The sequence below is a fragment of the Apium graveolens genome, chromosome 2 (genome assembly GCF_009905375.1).
Source record: "Apium graveolens cultivar Ventura chromosome 2, ASM990537v1, whole genome shotgun sequence".
NCBI lineage: Eukaryota > Viridiplantae > Streptophyta > Magnoliopsida > Apiales > Apiaceae > Apium > Apium graveolens.
The window spans coordinates 183,804,893-183,822,682 of record NC_133648.1 but is presented as its reverse complement, the minus strand read 5'-3'; positions in this window follow the sequence as shown (position 1 = coordinate 183,822,682).

The window sequence follows — 17,790 nt, the reverse complement described above, 5'->3', positions numbered from 1 at the left end:
TTATTTTATACAAAAAGGCTTTTACAAATTTTATAAGGGAAAATCATTTTCAAAAAATTATTTAAAAATTTTGAAAATTGTACATTTGGTCATCATTACTATATGAGTTGTTGTTGTCCCCCTTACCCGTAACAAAGTACCAATTCAAGGAAACAATCACATAAAGGTCCATTCACTTCAATCTACCTTCTCTCCTTTATTGAGTCCATTTACCTTCTTGAATCGACGAAAACTTCAGTTGTCGTTGTATGTTACCTTATTCGTAGCTTCACATCAAAGCTTCCCTACTGGTAATACTTCCGTCATCATCTTTGTAGTCGTTAAGCAGAACAAGCTATCCAATAGTCAACAAGTCGGCTGATGTCACCTCACATTTTTACCATAAATATCACATTCATAACACCTTCATATAATACCAAGAAAACTCCAGATCTATATTCTTCTCTAACTCTTTCAAAACTCACCTAGTTCATCCCACAAACTAATCATGGGTGGCCTATTCACTAGTGGCTCCATTTAACCTTGTAGCAGCTATTCTCCAGATCACATGAATCTTCTTTCTAAACTCCTTCTCACCTTTATTAATATCTCATATACTCACTATTTACTGCAACTATCGAATCCATCCTCGTAGATACTGTTGCTCCATAAGACATGTTTTAAACTGAGGGTATAGAACAGGGTGTAGGGTAAACTGAAAAGATACACTCATAGCTGAATGTCCAGTAAAACAAGAATAAACATATGGAGATTTTTAAATAAGTAGTCTCATATCAAGAGGTAATAAAATAGCGTAGGATAGCTTGAAAGGGTGCAACTATTATAACATACGGTAATACAGTTAACACTGATGGAAGAAAAATATGCAAGTCAAATATGGAATAAGATGACGATCCTCGAACGGAAGGCTCTAAACGATCAGATAATACAGGGAAAACAGGATCTGCCATTGCCGTTATCTGGGAATCATATCATGAGCTAAAAAAAATCTCGAATCGCAACACGAATCGTACTGAAAACCTACTATACAGTCGCACTCAACTTCACGATGTCTTATCTTTCTATTTCCTATTCCAAATCCTAACCCTCTACCTAATCCTGACAATCTAGGCTTGTTTCAGTGACTTATAACCTATAGCTCTGATACCAACCTGTGGCGCCCTCCAAACCCGGGTCAGAAGTTTGGGGTCCACAACACATACACAATATATAAATATGTATAAGAAATATTATTTGCAATGACCCTGCTTTACATAACCATGGATCGTAATAGGTTAAAGTATGAAAACAAGCCGCAACCGTAACTTTTATTACAACGTACCAAATCCCAACTAATTTAACTTACAACTGATAATGAAATTATTCTTATAATCTTACTATCTCACTACCATAATAAGCTCCTGCTTGCTCGATCCAACCCAATCTGGAATCATAGCTCATGCCCTGGACTCAGGAACCTCGCAATCAACCAAATCCTTTTTAACTGTAGAATACATAAAAAGATTCGCAAGAGTGAGCTAACTAGCTCAGCAAGTCATAATAATGAAAACTGAGGTTAAACAATGATCAATGAAATAATTCAGAAGAATCAAGTTTATTGTTAAACAATCGTTAGAATTGGATATTCATTTTACGTTTTAAAACCAAGGTTAGGCTGCTGATCAGTCACGCACTAACCTCGAGCAAGGCACGCAACTCTGCTGTAATTACTGGATCCAAGGCACACATTGGCCTACTTCGACCACGAATCTGGTCTGACCACGAATCTGGTCCATATAAGAAAATTATCCAATTCTAAAACTGTTCAGTATGATAAACAATACAATTCAATAAAACAAGATCATAATCAATGATGATAAAACACTTGAATAAAAGTGTAATGCAATTCATGGGTATCACAAGGGTATATCAAGGTATATATGAGGACTGGTTTTCAGCCTGTAACAGAATCATGGATTAAATGAGCAATGATTTCATAAAGTTTAGTCATTTGATGTTATAGGGTATGATTGAGTATAAAAGTTTCTATATGTTTAAGGAAGTATGTTCCAGTGATTGGTGTGTGGTGGATATATCTTTGTTGGGTAGTATTGTATTTGTGTGGTTTAGTGTCTAGTAAATCAATAATAATTGGTTTACAAAGAATAAGGCTTACAGCTTAAAGATCAAATGATGTGATCGGGATACAGGCCGAATCATCCAAAGTACTTAACATAAAACATAACTATTATGAATACTAGCAATGTCACTAGAGAATTTAGAAATATTTGCAATATATCTTGAGAAAGGTTCAAAAGTACTTGCCTTGCAGGGCTTTACAACTACTACTGATCAACTTTGAGCCGACTCTGACGCTCAGGCTTTAACGTCCAACCACTAGATCACCTTGCATTCGACTTCGACACTCAGGTTTTTTCAGTTGAAACTCTACTGAGCTCGTCGACTGACCACTAGATTATCTTTAGTCCAATGTCCACTTTTGGTTTCCCAACTAGAACCTACAGGGTTGAAATACTCTATGTTAGACACCCAGTGATGCTTGACATATCCTCAATAACAATCCTACCCAAACGATATCAAATCCCCACTCGTAATTATATGTATTACAATAATACACCCAAGAGTTAGGGCTCACGTTCTCAAAAATCGGTTCGATATTCGTTTTCAGAAAATACATATACTCACCAGTTTACGAAATTAGGGTTATTGGTTGTGGCAAAATAGTTCATCATACCGCATAATCAAGTTTCGTAAAAAATACATATGCATTTAAATATATCCGCTTGACGTCGCGATAATCACCAAACACGCTCCCGTGTTTCCGTAGTTCAATTTCCCGGAAATCGAGCAGCATCTCCTTTGTTTATCGGACTACCCGTCGAGACAATTCAACGTCTCAGTTAACAATCAATCCAACAATCAACCCAATCAACTCAAATTTCGTAACCCAATCTCAATCAATTAATGCGGTCACAACTCAACAATTACAATTCACCACCAAATTAGCGACACGACTTTTTTAAAAAAAATAATTAATTATTTTTGTTTAATAATTTAGGACTCAGAATTATTCATCACGGTCCACCGTCGGCTCGCCCAGGCTCATCGCCGATGGCGGCAAAACTCGTTGGTACCCGATAAATTTCGGGTTTCCACACGAAATTTCACCGATAAGAATTCCCGAATAATCAAGAATAAATAATCAATAATGTTTCAATCAAATTTTCACAGTGAATTAAGTAGGGATTTCGAACACAGTACACAGCAACCTCACAGACTACCCACGCCTATACATACACATGCGTATGTATGTGCGCAGAAAACCAACAAAAAACAAGAAATGGCAGATACATGAACGAACAGGGCACGGCGGGAAAAACAGGGATGAAGAACAAAGAATACCGAAGGCAGGAACCGAGGAATTGATCACGGGAGACTAACGGAGAAGCAGAAAGGAGAAACTAAGCAAGAGATCGAAATGAATTAAGAGTGAGAGAGAGATCAGTTGAGAGTGAAGGATTGAGACAGGGGTGAAGAAAATAACCAGGGGGTTTCTCTTTTTTTTTATGTTTTCATCCTTGCCCATTGCAATACACACATGAATTGAAAAGGGACGAGTGTCAATTATTTTTATAAAAATTTGACGCGTGTCTATGTAATATCCGGAACCCTTATTCTGTACTCGAATAATACATTTTTAACGAATAAGTTGCGGCTATACTAAATCAAAATTTGCCAAACTAGTTTTAAGATTTCTTAAACATCCCGAAATTATTAAAATATAAATTTCATAATTTTTAGATAAATTCTGAAACGCAACTTATTCCCGCATTTAACAATTAATGAACCGAGCTGCACTTAAAATAAATTCAGAAAATCACAAAAATAGTCTAAAAATGTTACAAATATCTCGAAGTTTATAAAAACATAAATTTCGTAATTTTAAAATAAGTTCTGAAATGCGATTTATACCCGCTTTTATCAATTAAACGAATCAACGCGCGGGTGAAATTAATCTCAAAAATTCTCAAAAGTAATTTTAAAATTCTCGGAATATTCCAAACTTAATTAAATATGAGTTTCATAATTTTTAAAGAATTTTGGAATTAAATACAGATTTTACAAATAAATGCAAATCAGAAAATCATACTAGGTTAAATAATTGATAAAATATTAATTTCTAAATTTTATAAAATCCCAAAAATAATTATTATAATTATAAAATCATAAAAAAATTTAAAGGAATTCCAAACATTATGCAAATAAATTTGTATTAAATTCACTTTTAAAAGTGGAAACAATTCAATACTTTTCTATAATTAATTACGGGGACAACCCGGTACACCATAAATCACCCGTAGATAATAATAAAATAACACATAGCTAGGAGAAGCTATACACATAATTCATTTATTAACAAAAATAATTACACATCCTATTCCAATTATTACATATTGGAAGGCATCTAAATAACTTAATATAAACATTAGGGTTTTGTTAGTATTTTAACGATCATAATCCCATCATAAAGAGATTCCCAATTTTTCCTTGAATAAAATACTTCCAATCAATACTCGTCAATGGTTTGATTTCCAGGTAGTGGAGGAGTCACATCGGTCTCGCTTAAAACCCACAGCCTTACAAGTTCTATGAACCCGTTGTTGACAAAATTGCCCCATATCGGAAATAAAGAAGATTCGTATTTTATTCCGTGTTTCATAAACACGAGAATCTCATAATCATTTGTAAGTTTTAAAATCTTGAGTCATTACAGATTTTATCTTGTTTAGGCATGGCATGGGTGACGTATCTAATACATACATTCATGCATGATTAATCTAATTAAAGCATGCATCATTAACTATCCTATACATACATTCATACATCAATATGTAAAGTGCAATAAAGTAAATATATTTGGTTATGGCCCCATCCTATGTGATCTTTATCAAGCTCATGATAAAGATCAAGGTCAATCTAAAGTGGTGATAGAAATAAATACAACTACTTATTACATAAGTCTTCTTCTTTGTTTAGACTTCTTGTATACCTCGTCTTCTTCTTTGAATCACCTCCATTGGATAGCCTTCTTGAGTCTTCAATTACATTACATGATTGAAAGTAAAACTAATCTAATGAACTTACAAGAATAACTCGAGTTACATTTGAGATTTATGATTACAAAGTTTGACGACATGCAAGTCTTATTTAAAACCAAAACCATTACACTAAGGTCGAAAGGCCATAACCATCCACCATGCTCATACAACACATAAAAGCATGTTAAAACACATAATCTGATCTTAATATATCATATTATCCATGATCTAATCATAAAATGATATATGACAAAAATCAGAAAAATCAGAATCAAATCAGAAAAACAAGAATCACTATTTACGGGCAGTAACCGACGTCAAACGCCTTCTAGACGAGTCGATGATAGCTTTAGCTATTAGTTTTGTTCAGACGCTCGTTTACCTATCGAATAGGGTATTCGTTTGTGTAAATCGGACACCAGACCCAGATTTCATCAAATCTACAGCAGCCAATTCAGAATCTGTATCTAATACGATTCTCATAATTAGAGCAAACATAAATCATGTATATATCAGTATATATACAGATTACATAATCATCTTATGATTATACAACTCACATGAATATCATATATTCAAAACAAAACATATACAAGCATATTATATCAACATTAAATCAGGGCGAATCACGTACATGCTCATATATCGAAAATGGTTAAACACATAAACGAATTAAAAACTTTTTGCAAGTAGCTCTGATGCCATTGAAGGGTTTCTAGCACATAAACGCAACGAAAAACGTAAATATAAATCTTAAAAATCGAAACCCTCCGCAGGATCCATGCAAAAAACAATATTTAATTCGTAGTTCAATATGTTTACCTTAATAAGCTTTACATTAATGGAAAGATGGATGTCTTGAATGATCACCACGTAGCCCGTCGCTGGAACGATCTACGCCTTGAAGGTATCCACACGAATGATCGCCCGGAGGATGGGTGTGTACTAGCAAATTCTTGAGGCCTCCTTCTTGCTCTCTCTATCTCTCTTGAAGCTTCCAGGGTTTATGTTTTATCAAATAAAATATGTAACCCTAATTCTATTAGAAAAAGATATTATTATAGGTAAGAGCTAATGGGCCTCCAACCCTAAACTAAATTTTAGAGTTATTATTATTATTAAATTCGAAAATCTAATTATTGTATTATTAAGTCTCATTTAATTATCCAATAACTTAATTTCGGATTTAATATTAAATTTGAATTTCCTATTTATTTAATTAATTAAGTCACACTTAATTAATAACAAATAATTCGAATTGCTTACATTTAATTTAAATTCGAATTTAAATTAAATAATCCTCCAATCATTCTTTGTGCGACCCTTTAGGTTATTATTACGTTGGCAATTATTTTAAATCAAATTTAAAATCATAAACAATGAGCGGCATCTAGTAATACATCATTGTTACCCACGTAATAATAATTAATCGGTGATCAATTAAACTTTCGTGAATAATGTACAATGTAATATAATCCCTTTAGCCTTATATTATAGATCAAACTCGAGGCATGCATTGTGTTATCCTCTGTTAACGTTCAATACTTCTTTCCGTGATCAATGAGTAAAGTATTAAACAAATCAGTATTTGAGTACGACCATACATTTTATAGTCTTACTCAATCAAGAGGCCAATAACATCACTTATTTAATAAAGGAGGGCTAAATCCCATCTAGATCATTCATATTTCTCATACGATTCATAATGTACCCAATGTCTACTTTTATTATTACCCGGTCAAGGATAACTTTTAATAGTATCAAAGTATATTAATTCTCGTATAGAAATATAATGATTTCAGGTCAAAGGAGCAATACATCATTATCACTGTGAGATTAACTTATGACACTATAAACATGTATTATCTCACAACGGGCCAATTCAGCACCATGTATTTAATACATGTCCCTGTGTTTTGAGTTTAGTATCACCATACCTATGATCAATGAGATATGATCATCAGCCAACAAACACACTAGTCTCAATGTATTTATTATCGTCCCTTAACAATAATACTTGACTAGGGATCTTTAGGAATATCAATACGATTCTTATAATCTCATTTCTAAGTCACGTACTTAAATATATAGATTTACATATCATATTCCAAGGACATTTATTAATCTAACATCTTATCGCAGAAAATAAAGATATAATAAATTACTAAAGAATAGTCCATACAATCATAATTAATAATCCAAATGTTTCATAATATAAACATAATAGTGTTGACTCTAGGGCACAAACACGAACAGAGACACCATTGTTATTCCTAGATATCGCATATTCTATGTCAAGTGATGTTAGTGGACCGAGTGTGTGACCTCGGTGAGTTCAGATGGAATGATAGTAGTCGGCGGATGCTATGACAGTCAAGTCTCGTAGTGTATGCGGATCAGTATTATTATATATATCTTGAAATTTTACTCGCATTTCTTGAGACACATTTTGTTCCCAGATTAATTGTTTACTATCTAGAAAGTTGCTTGTTTTTATGTAAGAAAATCATAACTCGAAGTAAGCAACTCAAGATTGTGTTGATTCATCATTACCTAGATTCTCCTCCTTACCTATAAATTTTCTATTTAAACATTGTTTCTTACCTCAGTAGTTTTATCGGTTGTTTGGAGCAGACAATGCATATGATTTGACTATTTGTCTGTGTGACAAAGGGTCTGGTGGGACGCCACCGAATTATGTGTTGTAAACTATGCGGTACAAAGACTGGCCATCTTATGTACTTGTTAAAGGAATTTACGGACGAGTGGAAGCGTGATATAACAATTATTACGTAAAAACCATGTATCGCACATATAGAAAAAACATATAAAACAGAAAAACTGAGGAATCGTAACTATACCTTGTGAATTGAAGCTTTATAAAAAATGGAGTGCTAGCAGTTGCTCCTCAATGTGTGAAGCACTCTACCGGTATCCACCAAGAACGATCCTCTTCGATGAACCTTTTTATAAAACCGAGCTTTTATAAAAATGGAGTTTTTGGGGGAGAGAGAGAGAGAGGAAGAAGATGTAGGCTAGGGTTTTCACAAAACCAAAATTGTGTGTATAGAATGAGCCATCTCACTTTATTTATAGGGCTCTCCTAGGGTTATGAAATATATCTTTATATATATATTAACCCCATATTTTATCTTTATAAAATGCTCTAATAATAATTAAAACTATTTTAATCATTATTTCTTTTTCTAAACTATTTAGAAAATAATTCTCTCTCTCATTATTTCATCAAAGAAAATATTTTTTATGGTGTGACCCTGTAGGTTCAATATTATGCCGGTAGTAGAAATAAATAATAATAAACTTTTATTAATTATTTACATGAATAATAAAATTCACTAAATATAATAAACTGATTAATTATATTTATTCTACATCGGGAGTGATGCTTCTCAACATATCGCGACTATCCGGATAATATGAATTCACTGATTAGAATACCAAGAACCTGTCAATGACTAGTTACCGTATAATGAATTCCTTCTACTCTTACAATATCCCGATTAAATACAAGGCATGGATCTCGTGTCAGGCCTATCAAATTTAATCATATGATTTCTTATTCATAATGCAAAATTCATATTAATGCAAGTTAGAAACTCCTTTCTAATTTCATACACTCTGGCCAGAGATTCCAGAACTCGCATACTAAGAATAACATAGGATATTCTCTTCCTATACTGGAAGGGGTAGATCCTCTATTGATGTTAACTATCTCTATACATAAATCCCTATGCCCAGAATAGACCTAATGGATGCCCTTGAGACTAAGGACTAAACCAAAGCACAGTTCATTATATATAAGATAACTTTAAAGATCTCAAATCTAAGGACACTTGTACAACTATCACTCAGTGAATAAATATTGACACGTGAGTAATCTCCATTAGTTGTTCAACTTATCGAGTCATGTTCAGTGAACTTATTCCCTAATAAGCACCTACATACTAGCTATAGTGTCACCACACAAATGCCTATGAGAACAGACATCCTCCTGAAGGGAGCAAGCATAGTATGTACCAATCTTTGCGGATCCACTAACATCCGATTAGTTATCCTACGATCAGGAACTGTTTAAGTCTAGAGTTATCATCTTCTAGATCTCACTATTATAATCTCATTATAATTCTAGAAGCTTTACTCTAAACTATAGAACATCTTATTTAAAACACTTTAAATAGATAAAGCCCATAATAAAAACATAACAAGTCTTTTATTAATATCAATGAAATCAAATAGGAATACAAGAAAGTTCTTCCTAACTCATCATACATGATTGGATTTAGGACAAACACTTTCACTTGTGTGGTTGCTCTCACTCGTATCTACATATTCTTCACTTTTCTTTCCTTTATAAGTGATTCCTTAATTTTGAAATTCCATTTAATACTCCATGGCAATGAATTTCTTCAGTAACCTCTGCAGTTAGGGAGCCCTAGTTATTGAAGCTAAATAAAAGTTGACTGTGAGGAGGGATAGTAGTTCTATATTGGGTTGCTATTTCAGAATAATGGTAGCAGAGAGGATTCAGGATCCAATGGCGAAGGTTGCATCTTTAGAAAAGGTTAATTCAGTGGATGGCAAGTCACTTGCAGGTGATAAGAAATCGCCTTTACAAGAATGGTTGGTTGAAACTCGGACTAGTGTGCCTAGTAGAGTCCAACTTTCCTTAAGTTTGACTTGGGTTACCTGTTTGCTCTATGTAGTTTGTGGCTGATATAGAAACCAAGTTTGTTATAAATTGGGTTAGTTAGTTGTTGCGTTTGATAGTGGTGGGAAGTTAAACAGTTGTTGTATTGAGAAGCCATGCTATGGTGTTTAGTGTCTTCATATTCGGTTTTTCTGCACTGTTGTCGATTGTAGTATCGTCATTGTTTCTATTGTTGCTAGTGTTGTCAACCTAGATAACTTTTATAAATGGAACCTGATGATAAAGACATGGGTATTTTTTCTGGGAAGCATTTTCCTGATTTAGGTACACCGATTGAACGGTGATAAAACTACAAGAGAAAGGTGAATAGACATCATATGTTAGACATCGGTCGAATGTGCCACTGATGTTTAAACTGTTATAGACATCATCCCACGAAAATGCGATGTCTATGTTGTTAATAGACATCGGTCTATTTGGAACCGATGTCTATATTTTGAAAAAAAATGAATGCGGCAAAGCCCCCTTTCTTTCCCCCCTTAGCCAATTTTTTCCCCTTAACGAATTCACTCTCCCTCTCTTTAGACAAATTAATTAAAAAAATCTATACTAAAAACTAAAACTAAAAACTGCTCTCTCTCTCCCAAACTCTCTCTCCCTCGTCAATCTCTCTCAAACTCTCAGACCCTCTCCCATCACCGGTTCTCTCCCACCCAAACTCAATCTCCCTCTCTCTCTCTCCCTGTCTCTCACTCACCATCTCTCTCTCTCTCGTCCGTCTCAACCTCTCTCTAAAACACACAAATTGTCTCTCTCTCTCTCTCTCACTCTAAAACTCTCACCGGAGCCTCGCCGTTGTTTTGTCGTGGTCTCGGTCGTACTCTCTCTGACCTCTCGCCGCTCCTGCAATCTACTCAACCAAAACAACTGCGCTCACTCTTTGTACTCTCACATTTGCACTCAAATTAGGTTTATTTCTCCTCCTTTTTCATTTTATAAACTTGAATTAACCTGCATGTTAACCATTAATTTAGAATTTTGAAAACCCTGGATTTGAAAATTGTGTGTTTTTTAAATTGAAACCCTGGATTTGAAAATTGGGGGTTTTTTTAATTGAAACCCTAATTTATACTAGGTGGATGTTTCTCTGTAATTATCTTGTTGCTTGTAAATTTTGGTTTTGATTTTACATTTGTTTAATTTTAATTGTGCTTAATTGTATCTCTATGTTTTGACATCTGTAATTACTTATAGGATTATTGTATTTTAATTGTATCTCTCTGTTTTTCAGTGTTGTTCTGTTAGCAATGAATTAGGATAGTGGTACAAAAACATTGATAACAATTTTGTCAATTGTTATCCTAATTTATGTTTGATATTTATGTTTTACTTGTTTTATTTTTAAACTAGATAGTGGTACAAAAAAACATTAGGAATATAATAAATAATATTAATCATATAAGTTATAAGACTGAAATTTTAGTGATATACCAGGTGGTTTTATATGGACAAGTCTTGGATAAAAGCCGATAGGGATTCTTTGCAATATGAGATTGGTGTCAAAAATTTCTTGATATTTACCGAGGAAAATGCTAAAACCCAAAAAAAATATCGTGCCCTTGTCCACGCTGCGCTAACTTCAAAACATTTACTGTCAAGATAATCAGGGGTCATCTTTATGAATCTGGTTTTAGTTTAAGATATTTGGATTGGATTTGGCATGGAGAAGGGGTTGCTAGTAGTACTAAGTCATCAGTTTGTAGTACTTGTCCTGCTAAGAAGCCCACACCCCCTTCAGAAACATATAATGTATGTCAACCAACATATAACAATGATGAAGATTGGGATAATGAATCTGATGACTTTAAGAGGTATGTTGCTGATGCGGAACAACCTCTTTTTGAGGGAAGTGACGCACTAAACTAGAGTCAGTCCTCAAATTATATAATTGGAAGGCTAGGTTTGGAGTTAATGATAAAGCCTTTACCGATCTTCTTGAATCCGTTGGCTCTTTTCTTCCTAAAGAGCATGTGCTTCCGGGTAGTATGTATGAAGCTAAGAAAACCTTAACTATTAGGACTTGAGTATGTCAAAATCCACGCTTATCCAAATGACTGCATGTTATACAGGGGACCAGCTGCCGAGTCTTTATCTGAGTGTCCCCAATGTCATCTTTCTCGCTGGAAAATTGCGAAAGATGGTAAAGTTAGGGTTAAAGTTCCAGCCAAAGTGTTGTGGTATTTTCCGATAATCCCTAGATTTAAACGACTATTTAAATCTGCTGCTATTGCTAAATTAATGGAGTTGGCATGCGGAGAATCGATCTAAAGATGGAAAGATGCGTCATCCATCTGATTCTCCTGTTTGGCGAAATGTAGATTGTAGGTGGCCCGAGTTCGATAGCGAGGCTAGAAATATACACTTAGGATTAGCGGGCGATGGTATAAATCCACACAACAATGGATTAAACAATCGGTATAGCTGTGGCCGGTCATGTTAGTAATGTATAATCTTCCTCCATGGTTATGCATGAAGAGGAAGTTTATGATGTTATCGACATTGATTTCTGGCCCGTATGAGCCTGGAAATAACATTGACATATATCCACAACCAATGATTGATGATGTAAAAAAATTGTGGGAGGAAGGGGAACCAAATGTGTATGATGCACATAGCAAATATGTCTTCACTTTAAAGGCACTTCTGATGTGGACAGTAAAAGACTTCGCGGGATACGGAAATCTGTCAGGCTGCATAAATAAGGGGTATAAGGCTTGTCCAGTATGTGATGATAACACTGTCGCCGGATATTTAAGTCATAGTAGGAAAATGTGTTATCAAGGCCATCGTCGGTATTTAGATGAGCATCATCCTTATAGGAGGCAACAGATAACATTTGATGGACAACAAGAACTTAGTTACGCACCTGAGCCAGTTAGCGGAGAAGAAGTATTAATGCAACAGCAACAACTTGAATTTAGTTTTGGGAAGGGGGAAGGTGAAAAAGGTAGAGTATGCATGGAAAAAGAAATCAATTTTCTTTGAATTGGAATATTGGAAATTTCACCACATGTGTCATTGTTTAGATGTTATGCACATCGAGAAGAATGTGTGCGATAATATAATTGGGACACTACTTAATATGCAATACAAGACTAAGGACAGTGTTTCCTCTCGTCTTGATATGATTGATATGGGTGTAAGGACTGATTTAGTTCCTGAAATGGGTGAAAAGAGTAGATACTTACCTCCTTCCCCTTTTACTTTGTCTAAAAGAGAAAAAAAATATATTGACATCATTGTCCAATATGAAACTTCCATATTGACATGCATCAAATATCAGAAATTGTGTATCACTGATTGATATGAAGTTGTATGGGCTGAAGTCACACGACTGCCATATCCTACTCCAGCAGTTACTACCGGTTTGTATTCATTCCGTGCTTCCAAAAAATGTTAGGGTAAGTATAATAAGATTGTGCTTTTTTTTAACTCCTTGTGCAACAAAGTCATAGATGTGTCAAAATTGAGTAAACTCCAAGCAGATTTGATTTTGACCTTATGTGAGTTGGAAAAAATATTCCCTCCATCCTTTTTCGTTGTTATGATACATCTCACAGTCCATTTAGTAAGGGAATTGCGGTTATTCGGGCCAGTTTTTTATAGATGGATGTTTCCATTTGAAAGATTTAATAAAATATTAAAGAGCTATGTCCGAAACCGATTTTATCCGGAAGGTTGTATAGCCAAAGGCTATCTGAAGGAAGAATCAGCCGAGTTTTGCACATGGTTCTTTAGCGAGAGTAGTAGAACTGCAGGTCTTCAGAAAGATGATGACAAGATTTCTGGTCCAGTAGGTCGTGTGACAATGAAGTCTGTTGCTGAATAAGAACGAGATGAGGTACATCTCGCGGTCCTTCTTAATAATCCTGAAGTGGAACCATACGTTCGGTAAGTAGAATATTTATAAGTATATTTATAAGTGTATTAGTTATTTTTAGTAGGTGGCTCATTTTATGTACTTGCAATATTTTCAGATTGCATAAGGAACACTTGGAAAGAATTTACCAAGGAAAAAAGAAGAGTGTACAGTGGCTTTTGGGAGAGCACAATCGATAATTTCCCGATTGGTTTCAACAAAAAGTTAGTTTACATTCTTTTTTTATTTTATTACAAATTTATGCAAGTCGTGCATTTAATTGAAATTAACTTTTATGCATCCTTACTTTACCTGTAGGTAAGTATAGAAATGAGGGAAAATTCTGAAGCCGTGTATGAAACAATTAGATGGTTGGCTGGAAAGCCTTCATTTTCAGTGTTGACGGACGAAGGCTATATTGTTGATGGGGTCCATTACTATACGAAGGAGCGAGATAATGCTAGGGTAGTTCAAAATAGTGGTGTTCCCGTAGAGTGTGAGTTAACATTTTATGGGATTGTACAAGAAATATGGGAGTTAGATTACCACGCATTCAAGGCCCCTTTATTTTTGTGTACATGGGCAGCCACTGATAGAGGACTCAAGTCTGATGATCTTGGTTTTACGCTCATGAGCTTCAATCGACCAGGGGACAAACAGGACAAATGTTCCTCTGTTGACCAAGTCAGCCAAGTCTTTTATATCGAGGATCCAAGTGATGCGAATTGGCCAGTTGTGTTATCGTCAACAATTTGAGATTATCATGACGTGTACAATGAAGATATGGAAGAAGAGACCTCATGGAATCCTCCCTCATTTTGTTATGATATCCCTATGTGTGATCCTACTACTTGTGATGATGATGCAAATGTTAGCAATAAAAGATAAAATGTAGAGGGTATTTGGGTGAAAAAGTCATAGAATTATAATTATTATGACTTGTACTTGTTTAATTAGTTATATAAATATTAACTGGACGAGTCCGAGCACCCCGCAGTTACCTCAACTGGTGTTGTGGCAAGAAGTTCTAGAGGTACTCGAGGGGTATGTGCAATGCACAAAGTAATTGTGAAGAAAGCGCGTGGGAAAAAATTTAAAGTCACATGTGATCAGTGGAGAATTCCTAACGGGGAAACCAGGGCCCGTCTGTAGTCCTATACCGGTATGTTGGCCAAGACTACAATTTCAATTGATAATGCTAATTGGACAAGTGTAGATCCTGAATTAAAATCAAAGATTTTGATAGATATTCAGGTACTCCACAGCCCCTTCAATTTTTTTGCACTTGTTCTGTTAATTTCTTAATTTAAAATTGTTATTATTCCTTGTGTTTTTTGCCAGTCAACATTCAAAGTTGGTCCACACTATGAGGACATTGTCATAAAGTCTGCGGGCTCTAAATGGCGATAATTTAAAACCGATTTGACGAGGAAGTTTGTGCTTCCGTTTGTTGGAGATAAAAAGAAACTGAATAAGCCACCTAAGAGATATGCTTTTGTCAGTAAGTCAACATGGAAGAATTTTGTGAAGCAAAGGACTGATCCTAGCTGGATGGTATATTTTATTTTATTGGACTTTTGTAATTCTCCAACTGTTTTTCCCTTTCCTGTTAATTTTGCACATCAGTTTATGTAATTCTATAAATTTGTTTGTAGGGAGTTCATGAAGCGCAGAGTGAAAGGGTTTCGCAGAGAAAGTATCACCATCGCTTGTCTAGAAAGGGCTATATTGGTCTAAAGGAAGACGAAGTAAGAACAAAGTCATTATTGTCTTATTAAAAAAATTGCATTTTTAATATTTTACTACACATTTTGAACAGATCAAAAAAGGAAAGTTGCAGCCGGAAGAAGAACCCGATAGAGCAATTTTTTAGAAAAAAGCTCAGAAGCGGAAAAATGGCAAAGAGGTCGAAGAGGTCAATGATGACCTGGCTGCTGTATGCGAAAAAATTGTAGGTGTTCATGTATGATTATGTTAATCCTGTTGGGTTTTTTTAATTATTTTTCATACTTAGTATTGTTTTTTAATTATGATAAAGATTGAAGATAGAATTATCAATCTTTACAATCGAAGGAACAATCTGATTAGCCGAGCTAGATCGGAAAACAAAGAAGAAGAATTAACAGAGAGAGATAGAGAGAGAAAGAGATGAGAAGAGAGACTAAATTTTAAACATTTTTTATCCATAACCCAAATATGAGTTTATCATATAAGAGTTTATAGCATATCAGAGTTTAGCATATCAGAGTTTATAGCATATCAAAGTTTATTATATCAGAGTTTATTATTTTTTCCTTGTCAGCAATATGACAATGCACTTGCTATAACAAATCATCGGCATGGCTGTTTTATGATTGTGTTAATCCTGTTGGATTTTTTAAATTATTTTCATACTTAGTATTGTTTTTTTAATTATCGACATGGCTGTTGTATCATCATGTTATGTTTAATATTGTTTTTTAATTATTGACATGGTTGTTAATTCTTCTGTAATTTTTTGCAATATCAATAGAATGCTCTGTTGGAGAAAAAAGAGAAGGGTGAAATAAAATTTTCTGGAGGTGAAGACGTTCTGACTATAGCTTTGGAAAGTCGTGAACATTCAGGAAGGGTTCGGGCTGTTGGAGGGTACATGTTGTGCATATGTTATGTACTTGATGATTTCATAAACAAAACATTTAAGTAGATTTTACTTAGTGTAATAATGTAGCACTCGACGGATAAGAATTATAGTCCCGACGGTTAACTCATTATAGTCCCGATTGATAACTCATTATAGTCCCGACGGATGTTAACTTATTATCCATCGAGTGAGTAGCTTATGTAATAATGAGTCTGTAGCACAGTTCTGTATACATCTTTGTATAGATTCTGTAGTAGCCTATAAGTCATGTTGACTTTAACTAGATATGCAGAATAGGTTGATTAATTGTATATAAATGATGTCTTGTAATTCTGCATAAGTGAAATGAAGTCAAGTGCCAAAATAGCTACCGACGGATGATTAATAAAGCCATCGACGGATGATCAAATGACTATCAACGGATGTTTAATATAACAGTCGACGGATGATCAATAAAGTCACACCCCCAACTTAAATAGCAAAATAATTATAGCTATTACATCATTTTAAAGAGTATTACACAACCAAAATCCAAGATCTTACAGTTTAGGGTTTGGAACAGCCCAACACTACCAACTATTACATCTGATTACAAAGACCGAGTCCTCACACAACTATTATTACTCATTCTACCTGAGCTCGAACATAAGCATCAGCATCACAGGTCTTACGGGCAGTCTGCTTGAATCTAACCATGGCTGCTAGCTGTAATATCAGGGTAAAGCAAGAAGTGAGCCAAAAGCTCAACAAGTGCTAACAATACAACGCAAAGCATAAATCGAGATATACCTTTAGGAATGACAATGGAATGACATAATCAATGATAATTGAGAGATAAAACTTATGTGAGTTGGCATCATTTTGCTTGCATCAAAACAAATTTTAAAACCATTCTTAATCAAAATCATTTTATGACGCTACGGATTACAGCCGGTGATCAGCCGCGAAGTAATCCCGAACCTCGCTGGGTTCTAAAACATTATTGGGAATCCCTAGGCAACTTTTAAGCCTAATATAAGTGTGGAAAGGACTCGCGTCTCAGTCCAGATCCACCATTCAAGAAAACATTTGTCCCCCTTTGGGACTGAAAAATCCATCTTTATTCATTTTGAAAACTGATGCCGATTTATGACAAAATCTCTTTTGACTGAACTCATTTTTATCAGGGGATTATAGAGCAACTTGAAACACTGGAAATATGACACTAAATCTCAGGGCCATGATCCACTAGACTTTACTATATTAGGGTAATCGAGAGATTTCCATAAACAAGAATTTTGACAAGGAAATTAAGCAAGGCTATTGGATAATATGAAAGAGTAATGCCAAACTAGGCTTAAAGCAATGGTTGTAGACAAGGTATAGGTATTAGAACATCAAGAAGATAAGCATCACTGGTTCCAATAGGATAGAGGTGCTAAAATATAAAGGAAGTGATCATCAGCTCAAGATATAACAGGGTATCGAGCTTTAGGGTAAG